Source organism: Lathyrus oleraceus, unplaced genomic scaffold (genome assembly GCF_024323335.1).
Source record: "Lathyrus oleraceus cultivar Zhongwan6 unplaced genomic scaffold, CAAS_Psat_ZW6_1.0 chrUn0082, whole genome shotgun sequence".
Taxonomy (NCBI): domain Eukaryota; kingdom Viridiplantae; phylum Streptophyta; class Magnoliopsida; order Fabales; family Fabaceae; genus Lathyrus; species Lathyrus oleraceus.
The window spans coordinates 42,083-55,347 of record NW_026112473.1 but is presented as its reverse complement, the minus strand read 5'-3'; the positions used below and the strand labels follow the sequence as shown (position 1 = coordinate 55,347).

The following is a 13,265-nucleotide window of genomic DNA, read 5'->3' as shown; positions in this document are numbered from 1 at the left end:
GGACTGATGAAAATGTTGTTATTAAACCCATGAAATTTGATTGAATTGTGTGAATGATGAAAATATTGTTGTTAAACCTTTGAAATTTGATTGAATTGTGTGAATGATGAAAACGTTGTCGTTAAACATATGAAATTTGATTGAATTGTGAAAATGATGAAATATTGATGTTAAACCCATGAAATTGGATTGAATTTTGCGAATGATGAAAATGTTGATGTTAAACCCATGAAATTTGATTGAATTGTTGGAATGATAAAAATGATGATGTTGAACCCATGAAAGTTGATTGAATTGTGGGAATAAATGAAAATATTGTTGTTAAAACCAAGAAATTTGATTGAATTATGTGAATGATGAAAATTTTGTTGTTAAACCCATAAAATTTGATTGAATTGTGTGAATGATGAAAATGTTGTTGCTAAACCCATGAAATTTGATTGCATTGTGGGAATGATGAAAATGTTGATGTTAAACTCATGAAATTTGATTGAATTGTGTGAATGATGAAAATGTTGTTGTTAAACCCATGAAATTAGATTGAATTGTGGGAATGATAAAAATGATGATGTTAAACCCATGAAATTTGATTGAATTGTGGGAATGATGAAAATGATGATGTTAAACCCATGAAATTTGATTGAATTGTGGGAATGATGAAAAAGATGGTGTTAAACCCATGAAATTTGATTGAATTTGTGGAATGATGAAAATGTTGATGCTAAACCCATGAAACTTGATTGAATGGTAGGCATGATGAAAATGTTGATGTTAAACCCATGAAATTTGATTGAATTGTGGTAATGATAAAAATGATGATGTTAAACCCATGAAATTTGATTGAATTGTGGGAATGATGAAAAAGATGATGTTAAACCCATAAAATTTGATTGAATTGTGTGCATGATGAAAATGTTGTTGTTAAACCCATGAAATTTTATTGAGTGGTAGGCATGATGAAAATGTTGATGTTAAACCCATGAAATTTGATTGAATTGTGGGAAAGATAAAAATGATGATGTTAAACTCATGAAATTTGATTGAATTATGGGAATGATGAAAATGATGATGTTAAACCCATGAAATTTGATTGAATTATGGGAATGATGAAAATGATGATGTTAAACCCATGAAATTTGATTGAATTGTGGGAATGATGAAAATGTTGATGTTAAACCCATGAAATTTGATTGAATTGTGGGAATGATGAAAATGTTGTTATTATACCCATGAAATTTGATTGGATTGTGTGAATGATGAAAATGTTGTAGTTAAACCTATGAAATTTGATTGAATTATGGAAATGATGAAATATTGATGTTATACCCATGAACTTTGATTGAATTCTGTGAATAATGAAAATGTTGTTGTTAAACCCATGAAATTTGATTGAATTGCGGGAATGATGAAAATGTTGATGTTAAACCCATGAAATTTGATTCAGTTGTGGGAATGATGAAAATGTTGATGTTAAACCCATGAAATTTGATTGAATTGTGGGAATGATGAAAATGATGATGTTAAACCCATGAAATTTGATTGAATTGCGGGAATGATGAAAATGTTGATGTTAAACCCATGAAATTTGATTCAGTTGTGGGAATGATGAAAATGTTGATGCTAAACCCATGAAATTTGATTGAATTGTGGGAATGATGAAAATGATGATGTTAAACCCATGAAATTTGATTGAATTGTGGGAATGATGAAAATGTTGATGTTAAACCCATGAAATTTAATTGAATTGTGGGACTGATGAAAATGTTGTTATTAAACCCATGAAATTTGATTGAATTGTGTGAATGATGAAAATATTGTTGTTAAACCTTTGAAATTTGATTGAATTGTGTGAATGATGAAAACGTTGTCGTTAAACATATGAAATTTGATTGAATTGTGAAAATGATGAAATATTGATGTTAAACCCATGAAATTGGATTGAATTTTGCGAATGATGAAAATGTTGATGTTAAACCCATGAAATTTGATTGAATTGTTGGAATGATAAAAATGATGATGTTGAACCCATGAAAGTTGATTGAATTGTGGGAATAAATGAAAATATTGTTGTTAAAACCAAGAAATTTGATTGAATTATGTGAATGATGAAAATTTTGTTGTTAAACCCATAAAATTTGATTGAATTGTGTGAATGATGAAAATGTTGTTGCTAAACCCATGAAATTTGATTGCATTGTGGGAATGATGAAAATGTTGATGTTAAACTCATGAAATTTGATTGAATTGTGTGAATGATGAAAATGTTGTTGTTAAACCCATGAAATTAGATTGAATTGTGGGAATGATAAAAATGATGATGTTAAACCCATGAAATTTGATTGAATTGTGGGAATGATGAAAATGATGATGTTAAACCCATGAAATTTGATTGAATTGTGGGAATGATGAAAAAGATGGTGTTAAACCCATGAAATTTGATTGAATTTGTGGAATGATGAAAATGTTGATGCTAAACCCATGAAACTTGATTGAATGGTAGGCATGATGAAAATGTTGATGTTAAACCCATGAAATTTGATTGAATTGTGGTAATGATAAAAATGATGATGTTAAACCCATGAAATTTGATTGAATTGTGGGAATGATGAAAAAGATGATGTTAAACCCATAAAATTTGATTGAATTGTGTGCATGATGAAAATGTTGTTGTTAAACCCATGAAATTTTATTGAGTGGTAGGCATGATGAAAATGTTGATGTTAAACCCATGAAATTTGATTGAATTGTGGGAAAGATAAAAATGATGATGTTAAACTCATGAAATTTGATTGAATTATGGGAATGATGAAAATGATGATGTTAAACCCATGAAATTTGATTGAATTATGGGAATGATGAAAATGATGATGTTAAACCCATGAAATTTGATTGAATTGTGGGAATGATGAAAATGTTGATGTTAAACCCATGAAATTTGATTGAATTGTGGGAATGATGAAAATGTTGTTATTATACCCATGAAATTTGATTGGATTGTGTGAATGATGAAAATGTTGTAGTTAAACCTATGAAATTTGATTGAATTATGGAAATGATGAAATATTGATGTTATACCCATGAACTTTGATTGAATTCTGTGAATAATGAAAATGTTGTTGTTAAACCCATGAAATTTGATTGAATTGCGGGAATGATGAAAATGTTGATGTTAAACCCATGAAATTTGATTCAGTTGTGGGAATGATGAAAATGTTGATGTTAAACCCATGAAATTTGATTGAATTGTGGGAATGATGAAAATGATGATGTTAAACCCATGAAATTTGATTGAATTGCGGGAATGATGAAAATGTTGATGTTAAACCCATGAAATTTGATTCAGTTGTGGGAATGATGAAAATGTTGATGCTAAACCCATGAAATTTGATTGAATTGTGGGAATGATGAAAATGATGATGTTAAACCCATGAAATTTGATTGAATTGTGGGAATGATGAAAATGTTGATGTTAAACCCATGAAATTTAATTGAATTGTGGGACTGATGAAAATGTTGTTATTAAACCCATGAAATTTGATTGAATTGTGTGAATGATGAAAATATTGTTGTTAAACCTTTGAAATTTGATTGAATTGTGTGAATGATGAAAACGTTGTCGTTAAACATATGAAATTTGATTGAATTGTGAAAATGATGAAATATTGATGTTAAACCCATGAAATTGGATTGAATTTTGCGAATGATGAAAATGTTGATGTTAAACCCATGAAATTTGATTGAATTGTTGGAATGATAAAAATGATGATGTTGAACCCATGAAAGTTGATTGAATTGTGGGAATAAATGAAAATATTGTTGTTAAAACCAAGAAATTTGATTGAATTATGTGAATGATGAAAATTTTGTTGTTAAACCCATAAAATTTGATTGAATTGTGTGAATGATGAAAATGTTGTTGCTAAACCCATGAAATTTGATTGCATTGTGGGAATGATGAAAATGTTGATGTTAAACTCATGAAATTTGATTGAATTGTGTGAATGATGAAAATGTTGTTGTTAAACCCATGAAATTAGATTGAATTGTGGGAATGATAAAAATGATGATGTTAAACCCATGAAATTTGATTGAATTGTGGGAATGATGAAAAAGATGGTGTTAAACCCATGAAATTTGATTGAATTGTGGGAATGATGAAAAAGATGGTGTTAAACCCATGAAATTTGATTGAATTTGTGGAATGATGAAAATGTTGATGCTAAACCCATGAAACTTGATTGAATGGTAGGCATGATGAAAATGTTGATGTTAAACCCATGAAATTTGATTGAATTGTGGTAATGATAAAAATGATGATGTTAAACCCATGAAATTTGATTGAATTGTGGGAATGATGAAAAAGATGATGTTAAACCCATAAAATTTGATTGAATTGTGTGCATGATGAAAATGTTGTTGTTAAACCCATGAAATTTTATTGAGTGGTAGGCATGATGAAAATGTTGATGTTAAACCCATGAAATTTGATTGAATTGTGGGAAAGATAAAAATGATGATGTTAAACTCATGAAATTTGATTGAATTATGGGAATGATGAAAATGATGATGTTAAACCCATGAAATTTGATTGAATTATGGGAATGATGAAAATGATGATGTTAAACCCATGAAATTTGATTGAATTGTGGGAATGATGAAAATGTTGATGTTAAACCCATGAAATTTGATTGAATTGTGGGAATGATGAAAATGTTGTTATTATACCCATGAAATTTGATTGGATTGTGTGAATGATGAAAATGTTGTAGTTAAACCTATGAAATTTGATTGAATTATGGAAATGATGAAATATTGATGTTATACCCATGAACTTTGATTGAATTCTGTGAATAATGAAAATGTTGTTGTTAAACCCATGAAATTTGATTGAATTGCGGGAATGATGAAAATGTTGATGTTAAACCCATGAAATTTGATTCAGTTGTGGGAATGATGAAAATGTTGATGTTAAACCCATGAAATTTGATTGAATTGTGGGAATGATGAAAATGATGATGTTAAACCCATGAAATTTGATTGAATTGCGGGAATGATGAAAATGTTGATGTTAAACCCATGAAATTTGATTCAGTTGTGGGAATGATGAAAATGTTGATGCTAAACCCATGAAATTTGATTGAATTGTGGGAATGATGAAAATGATGATGTTAAACCCATGAAATTTGATTGAATTGTGGGAATGATGAAAATGTTGATGTTAAACCCATGAAATTTAATTGAATTGTGGGACTGATGAAAATGTTGTTATTAAACCCATGAAATTTGATTGAATTGTGTGAATGATGAAAATATTGTTGTTAAACCTTTGAAATTTGATTGAATTGTGTGAATGATGAAAACGTTGTCGTTAAACATATGAAATTTGATTGAATTGTGAAAATGATGAAATATTGATGTTAAACCCATGAAATTGGATTGAATTTTGCGAATGATGAAAATGTTGATGTTAAACCCATGAAATTTGATTGAATTGTTGGAATGATAAAAATGATGATGTTGAACCCATGAAAGTTGATTGAATTGTGGGAATAAATGAAAATATTGTTGTTAAAACCAAGAAATTTGATTGAATTATGTGAATGATGAAAATTTTGTTGTTAAACCCATAAAATTTGATTGAATTGTGTGAATGATGAAAATGTTGTTGCTAAACCCATGAAATTTGATTGCATTGTGGGAATGATGAAAATGTTGATGTTAAACTCATGAAATTTGATTGAATTGTGTGAATGATGAAAATGTTGTTGTTAAACCCATGAAATTAGATTGAATTGTGGGAATGATAAAAATGATGATGTTAAACCCATGAAATTTGATTGAATTGTGGGAATGATGAAAAATGATGATGTTAAACCCATGAAATTTGATTGAATTGTGGGAATGATGAAAAAGATGGTGTTAAACCCATGAAATTTGATTGAATTTGTGGAATGATGAAAATGTTGATGCTAAACCCATGAAACTTGATTGAATGGTAGGCATGATGAAAATGTTGATGTTAAACCCATGAAATTTGATTGAATTGTGGTAATGATAAAAATGATGATGTTAAACCCATGAAATTTGATTGAATTGTGGGAATGATGAAAAAGATGATGTTAAACCCATAAAATTTGATTGAATTGTGTGCATGATGAAAATGTTGTTGTTAAACCCATGAAATTTTATTGAGTGGTAGGCATGATGAAAATGTTGATGTTAAACCCATGAAATTTGATTGAATTGTGGGAAAGATAAAAATGATGATGTTAAACTCATGAAATTTGATTGAATTATGGGAATGATGAAAATGATGATGTTAAACCCATGAAATTTGATTGAATTATGGGAATGATGAAAATGATGATGTTAAACCCATGAAATTTGATTGAATTGTGGGAATGATGAAAATGTTGATGTTAAACCCATGAAATTTGATTGAATTGTGGGAATGATGAAAATGTTGTTATTATACCCATGAAATTTGATTGGATTGTGTGAATGATGAAAATGTTGTAGTTAAACCTATGAAATTTGATTGAATTATGGAAATGATGAAATATTGATGTTATACCCATGAACTTTGATTGAATTCTGTGAATAATGAAAATGTTGTTGTTAAACCCATGAAATTTGATTGAATTGCGGGAATGATGAAAATGTTGATGTTAAACCCATGAAATTTGATTCAGTTGTGGGAATGATGAAAATGTTGATGTTAAACCCATGAAATTTGATTGAATTGTGGGAATGATGAAAATGATGATGTTAAACCCATGAAATTTGATTGAATTGCGGGAATGATGAAAATGTTGATGTTAAACCCATGAAATTTGATTCAGTTGTGGGAATGATGAAAATGTTGATGCTAAACCCATGAAATTTGATTGAATTGTGGGAATGATGAAAATGATGATGTTAAACCCATGAAATTTGATTGAATTGTGGGAATGATGAAAATGTTGATGTTAAACCCATGAAATTTAATTGAATTGTGGGACTGATGAAAATGTTGTTATTAAACCCATGAAATTTGATTGAATTGTGTGAATGATGAAAATATTGTTGTTAAACCTTTGAAATTTGATTGAATTGTGTGAATGATGAAAACGTTGTCGTTAAACATATGAAATTTGATTGAATTGTGAAAATGATGAAATATTGATGTTAAACCCATGAAATTGGATTGAATTTTGCGAATGATGAAAATGTTGATGTTAAACCCATGAAATTTGATTGAATTGTTGGAATGATAAAAATGATGATGTTGAACCCATGAAAGTTGATTGAATTGTGGGAATAAATGAAAATATTGTTGTTAAAACCAAGAAATTTGATTGAATTATGTGAATGATGAAAATTTTGTTGTTAAACCCATAAAATTTGATTGAATTGTGTGAATGATGAAAATGTTGTTGCTAAACCCATGAAATTTGATTGCATTGTGGGAATGATGAAAATGTTGATGTTAAACTCATGAAATTTGATTGAATTGTGTGAATGATGAAAATGTTGTTGTTAAACCCATGAAATTAGATTGAATTGTGGGAATGATAAAAATGATGATGTTAAACCCATGAAATTTGATTGAATTGTGGGAATGATGAAAAAGATGTGTTAAACCCATGAAATTTGATTGAATTGTGGGAATGATGAAAAGATGGTGTTAAACCCATGAAATTTGATTGAATTTGTGGAATGATGAAAATGTTGATGCTAAACCCATGAAACTTGATTGAATGGTAGGCATGATGAAAATGTTGATGTTAAACCCATGAAATTTGATTGAATTGTGGTAATGATAAAAATGATGATGTTAAACCCATGAAATTTGATTGAATTGTGGGAATGATGAAAAAGATGATGTTAAACCCATAAAATTTGATTGAATTGTGTGCATGATGAAAATGTTGTTGTTAAACCCATGAAATTTTTTTAGTGGTAGGCATGATGAAAATGTTGATGTTAAACCCATGAAATTTGATTGAATTGTGGGAAAGATAAAATGATGATGTTAAACTCATGAAATTTGATTGAATTATGGGAATGATGAAAATGATGATGTTAAACCCATGAAATTTGATTGATTGAATGGTGGGATGATGAAATGATGATGTTAAACCCATGAAATTTGATTGAATTGTGGGAATGATGAAAATGATGATGTTAAACCCATGAAATTTGATTGAATTGGGAATGATGAAAATGTTGATGTAAACCCATGAAATTTGATTGAATGGTAGGAATGATGAAAATGTTGATGTTAAACCCATGAAATTTGATTGAATTGTGGTAATGATAAAATGATGATGTTAACCCATGAAATTTGATTGAATTGTGGGAATGATGAAAATGTTGATGTTAAACCCATGAAATTTGATTGAATTGCGGGAATAATGAAAATGTTGATGTTAAACTCATGAAATTTGATTCAGTTGTGGGAATGATGAAAATGTTGATGCTAAACCCATGAAATTTGATTGAATTTGGGAATGATGAAAATGATGATGTTAAACCCATGAAATTTGATTGAATTGTGGGAATGATGAAAATGTTGATGTTAAACCCATGAAATTTAATTGAATTGTGGGACTGATGAAAATGTTGTTTTTAAACCCATGAAATTTGATTGAATTGTGTGAATGATGAAAATATTGTTGTTAAACCTTTGAAATTTGATTGAATTGTGTGAATGATGAAAACGTTGTCGTTAAACATATGAAATTTGATTGAATTGTGAAATGATGAAATATTGATGTTAAACCCATGAAATTGGATTGAATTTTGCGAATGATGAAAATGTTGATGTTAAACCCATGAAATTTGATTGAATTGTGGAATGATAAAAATGATGATGTTGAACCCATGAAATTGATTGAATTGTGGGAATAAATGAAAATATTGTGTTAAAACCAAGAAATTTGATTGAATTATGGGAATGATGAAAATTTTGTTGTTAAACCCATAAAATTTGATTGAATTGGTGAATGATGAAAATGTTGTGCTAAACCCATGAAATTTGATTGCATTGTGGGAATGATGAAAATGTTGATGTTAAACTCATGAAATTTGATTGAATTGTGTGAATGATGAAAATGTTGTTGTTAAACCCATGAAATTAGATTGAATTGTGGGAATGATAAAAATGATGATGTTAAACTCATGAAATTTGATTGAATTGTGGAGTGATGCAAAAGATGATGTTAAACCCATGAAATTTGATTGAATTAAGGGAATGATGAAAAGGATGGTGTTAAACCCATGAAGTTTGATTGAATTTGTGGAATGATGAAAATGTTGATGCTAAACCCATGAAACTTAATTGAATGGTAGGCATGATGAAAATGTTGATGTAAACCAATGAAATTTGATTGAATTGTGGTAATGATAAAAATGATGATGTAAACTCATGAAATTTGATTGAATTGTGGGAATGATGAAAAAGATGATGTTAACCCATAAAATTTGATTGAATTGTGTGCATGATGAAAATGTTGTTGTTAAACCCATGAAATTTTATTTAGCGGTAGGCATGATGAAAATGTTGATGTTAAACCCATGAAATTTGATTGAATTGTGGGAAAGATAAAAAATGATGATGTTAAACTCATGAAATTTGATTGAATTATGGGAATGATGAAAATGATGATGTTAAACCCATGAAATTTGATTGAATTATGGGAATGATGAAAATGATGATGTTAACCCATGAAATTTGATTGAATTGTGGGAATGATGAAAATGATGATGTTAAACCCATGAAATTTGATTGAATTGTGGGAATGATGAAAATGTTGTTATTATACCCATGAAATTTGATTGGATTGTGTGAATGATGAAAATGTTGTAGTTAAACCTATGAAATTTGATTGAATTATGGAAATGATGAAATATTGATGTTATACCCATGAACTTTGATTGAATTCTGTGAATAATGAAATTTCATGGGTTTAACTACAACATTTTCATCATTCACACAATACAATCAAATTTCATGGGTATAATAACCCCTAAACCCTAAACCCCTAAACCCCAAACCCTAAACCCGAAACCCTGAACCCCTAACCCCTGAACCCATAACCCCAAAAACCCCGAACCCATAAACCCCAAACCCTAAACTTAGTAAACCCCAAACCCCTAAACCCTGAACCCCTAACCCCAAAAACCCTAAACCCCTAAACCCCAAACCCTAAACTTAGTAAACCCCAAACCCCTAAACCCCAAACCCCAAAACCCCAAACCCCTAAACCCCAAACCCCTAAACCCCTAATCCCTAAACCCTAAACCCTTAACCCCTGACCCCTTGACCCCTGACCCCCTGACCCCCTAACCCCTGACCTCCTAGACCGTAGACCCTAGACCCTAGACCCCAGACCCCCTAGACCCCTGACCCTAGACCCCAGACCCTAGACCCTAGACCCCAGACCCCAGACCCTAGACCCTAAACCCTAACCCTAAACCCTAAACCCCTAACCCCTAAACCCCTAACCCCTAACCCCTAAACCCTAAACCCTTTTCCTTGAAGGTAGATTTTGACTGAGCGCACCCATTGATTGTAATTCTGGCCATTCAATTTATGACCAGTGATAGGAAGAGCATATCCTTCAGCCAAACTGTTGGCTGAATTTTCTGCTTTAGTATCTGCCATGGGTGGTGCTCACGATTTAGGGATGGTTCAGATCTTGTGCTCTGATACCATATAGAAATATATTGTATATTTCATTGTGATAGGAACTATTACATTGTAAGGTATAAATAGGATACAACAAGTTGTACTAACTTGTTAATAAACAGAGAAATAACTCCCTATAATTGCTGCTACCTAAATAAGAAAATAATAATAGAGAATAAATCTATTTACACCGCTGTTTTGTAACAGCTTAACAAATCCTAATCAAATGATTATGATTTGATATGTGCTAATCTTCAACAAAAGGCTTTTTTAAAGATAACAAAGGTAATTGACAAAAGTAAAGATAAATAACTTGAAGTAAAAGGTTTTAAGTTTGAAAAGGTGCTGGAAATAAAGGTTTGACGAAATGTAAATGTAAAGGTAAAATCAATGATGAAAGACTTTGAAGATAAAGGCAATTCGACAGAAGGCTTAAATAGAAATAAAGACAGTAAATGGTTTAATTTAAGTAACATGCATTAAAAAGATAACATGAAATGTAATCATGGTGTTCTTCATACATACATTTTCAGCAAAGACTCGTTTCTCTCGCTTCGGTACTTTGAGTATTTTTAGTGAATTTTGTATATCAGTTTGAACACACGAAATCTAAAAACTAAGACTCCTATTTATAACAATTCGAACCTAACGATCACTACATAGATGATTGTCACGTTCAACATTTTCAAGCGTTGTGTGTCTCAGATGCTTCCATGCGTTCGTCTTACGAAACTACTTCGTTTGAATTTCAAATCTTTCCCGCTCGAAGCTTCGAATCTGCCAAACGCCGATGTCGAAGAGAACTCGTGGAGATCCTAAAATCTTCTAAGTCTTAAGCTTCGACAAAAAGGTCCTTTCTCCCAAGAAAAGGATTTAATAAATAGCTTCACAAAGCCATTTTTATATTATTCTCCAAAACATAATATTTTCAAAAAACTTCAACCTAATGGTCGAAATCTCCAACTAACAAACGCAAGTTGCATTGTTCGCCACCACCCGAGAAGCAAAAGATTCGAGAGTCCAGGCTTAATATACATGCATAGATAGTGGTCTAATGACAAGGGCCGACGACGGAAGCTCGAGACGGAGCCGTATGATGCGGAAGTCTCACGTAGGGTTCCCTGAGAAGGGAGTGGCTACCTACTGGAGCTTCGACCAACCACCATCGGTAAATTCCGCTTTGGGGCCACCTCTTACACTACCATTATTATAGGGGTATGGGGTTTGAGACAAAGAAAGACCAAGGCAGCATATCAGTTTTTCCTTTATACTTTACTTGGATTTGTTTTTATGCTATTAGCTATTATGTTGATTCTTTTCCAAACAGGGACCGTCAGTTTACAAATATCATTAACCACAGAATTTAGTGAGCGACGCCAAATCTTTCCATGGATTTCTTCTTTCGCCGCTTTCTCCGCCAAAGTGCCTATGGTACCAGTTCATATTTGGTTACCCGAAGCTCATGTAGAGGCACCTACGGCAGGATCCGTCATCTTGGCAGGAATTCCTTCAAAATTAGGAGCCCACGGGTTTTTAAGATTTTCAATACCCATGTTTCCCGAAGCAACACTTTGTTCCACTCCTTTCATTTATACTCCAAGCGCGATTGCTATAATATATACTTCCTTGACCACTTCAAGATAGATCAATCTTAAGAAGATCATTGCTTACTCCTCAGTAGCCCATATGAATCTTGCAACTATTGGTATGTTTAGTCGGGCGGCGGCCGTTAGGTCACCTATTTTTAGTTATGGACACAAAAGACAAGGCCAAAACATGTGTGTCGGGCGTGCGACCCATCAACCTACTAGCAATGGGGGAGAAAACATAGCATGTCACAACAAAAGCTTGATTCAAGGCATCAGCAAAACATTGTCGTTTGTTCCAAAAACAAAAGCCCCTTAGCGCCCCGGGACGGGAGTGGGGGACACCCTACGCGCAGGCAACAGCAGCACCGGCTCTACAAAGTCAGAATCTAATGTTTGTGTTGGCTTTCCCAACTCATTCGTGAATAAGAATTCAAGGGCTAGAAGCGAGTGCTTCTAGCTACTTCGCCTGCTTCTTCTTATTTATTGTGGCTATGTTGGCGTGGAGGAAATGAACGAAAAGAGAGATGAACGTGCTATTTAAAAATCGATTGATAGATAGCCTGATCCGTTCTGATAGATCGAAAGAGTAGGAATGAGATAGAGGTAATTTCAGGTAGACATTATTTTTGTTTTCATGACTACATTTGCAATTGAAATGTTTATAAGGGAAAAAAAAGCATTCCTTACTTCAGAAATACAAAATGAAATAAATGCTCTCTTTCCAAATAAGATTTCAATTTGGGTCCTTAGCTTAGCATCAACGTATTTAATATGTAATAAAGAGTCCATTGCTCGGAACTCAAATCTAGGTTATAACCAAGTGACTTGTAATTAATACGTGAAATAATGAGATTATTCAGATGTTAGAAGGATAATACATTACATGAATCTAATAGATCCCTATTTCCATTTTTGAAGCCTACAGCCTTCGCACAAAGATGGCTTGCTACAAAAGGAATCACTCCAAGCAAGAAAATGGGTGCTTTACATAGTCAAACATTAAC

At 31.6% G+C, this 13,265-nt stretch overlaps 1 pseudogene; it reads left to right on the top strand.

Annotated features, from left to right (window-relative positions):
• Positions 1 to 11,065: 11,065 nt before the first annotated feature.
• Positions 11,066 to 12,577, top strand: LOC127112363 (NADH-ubiquinone oxidoreductase chain 4-like; annotated as a pseudogene).
• Positions 12,578 to 13,265: the final 688 nt, after the last annotated feature.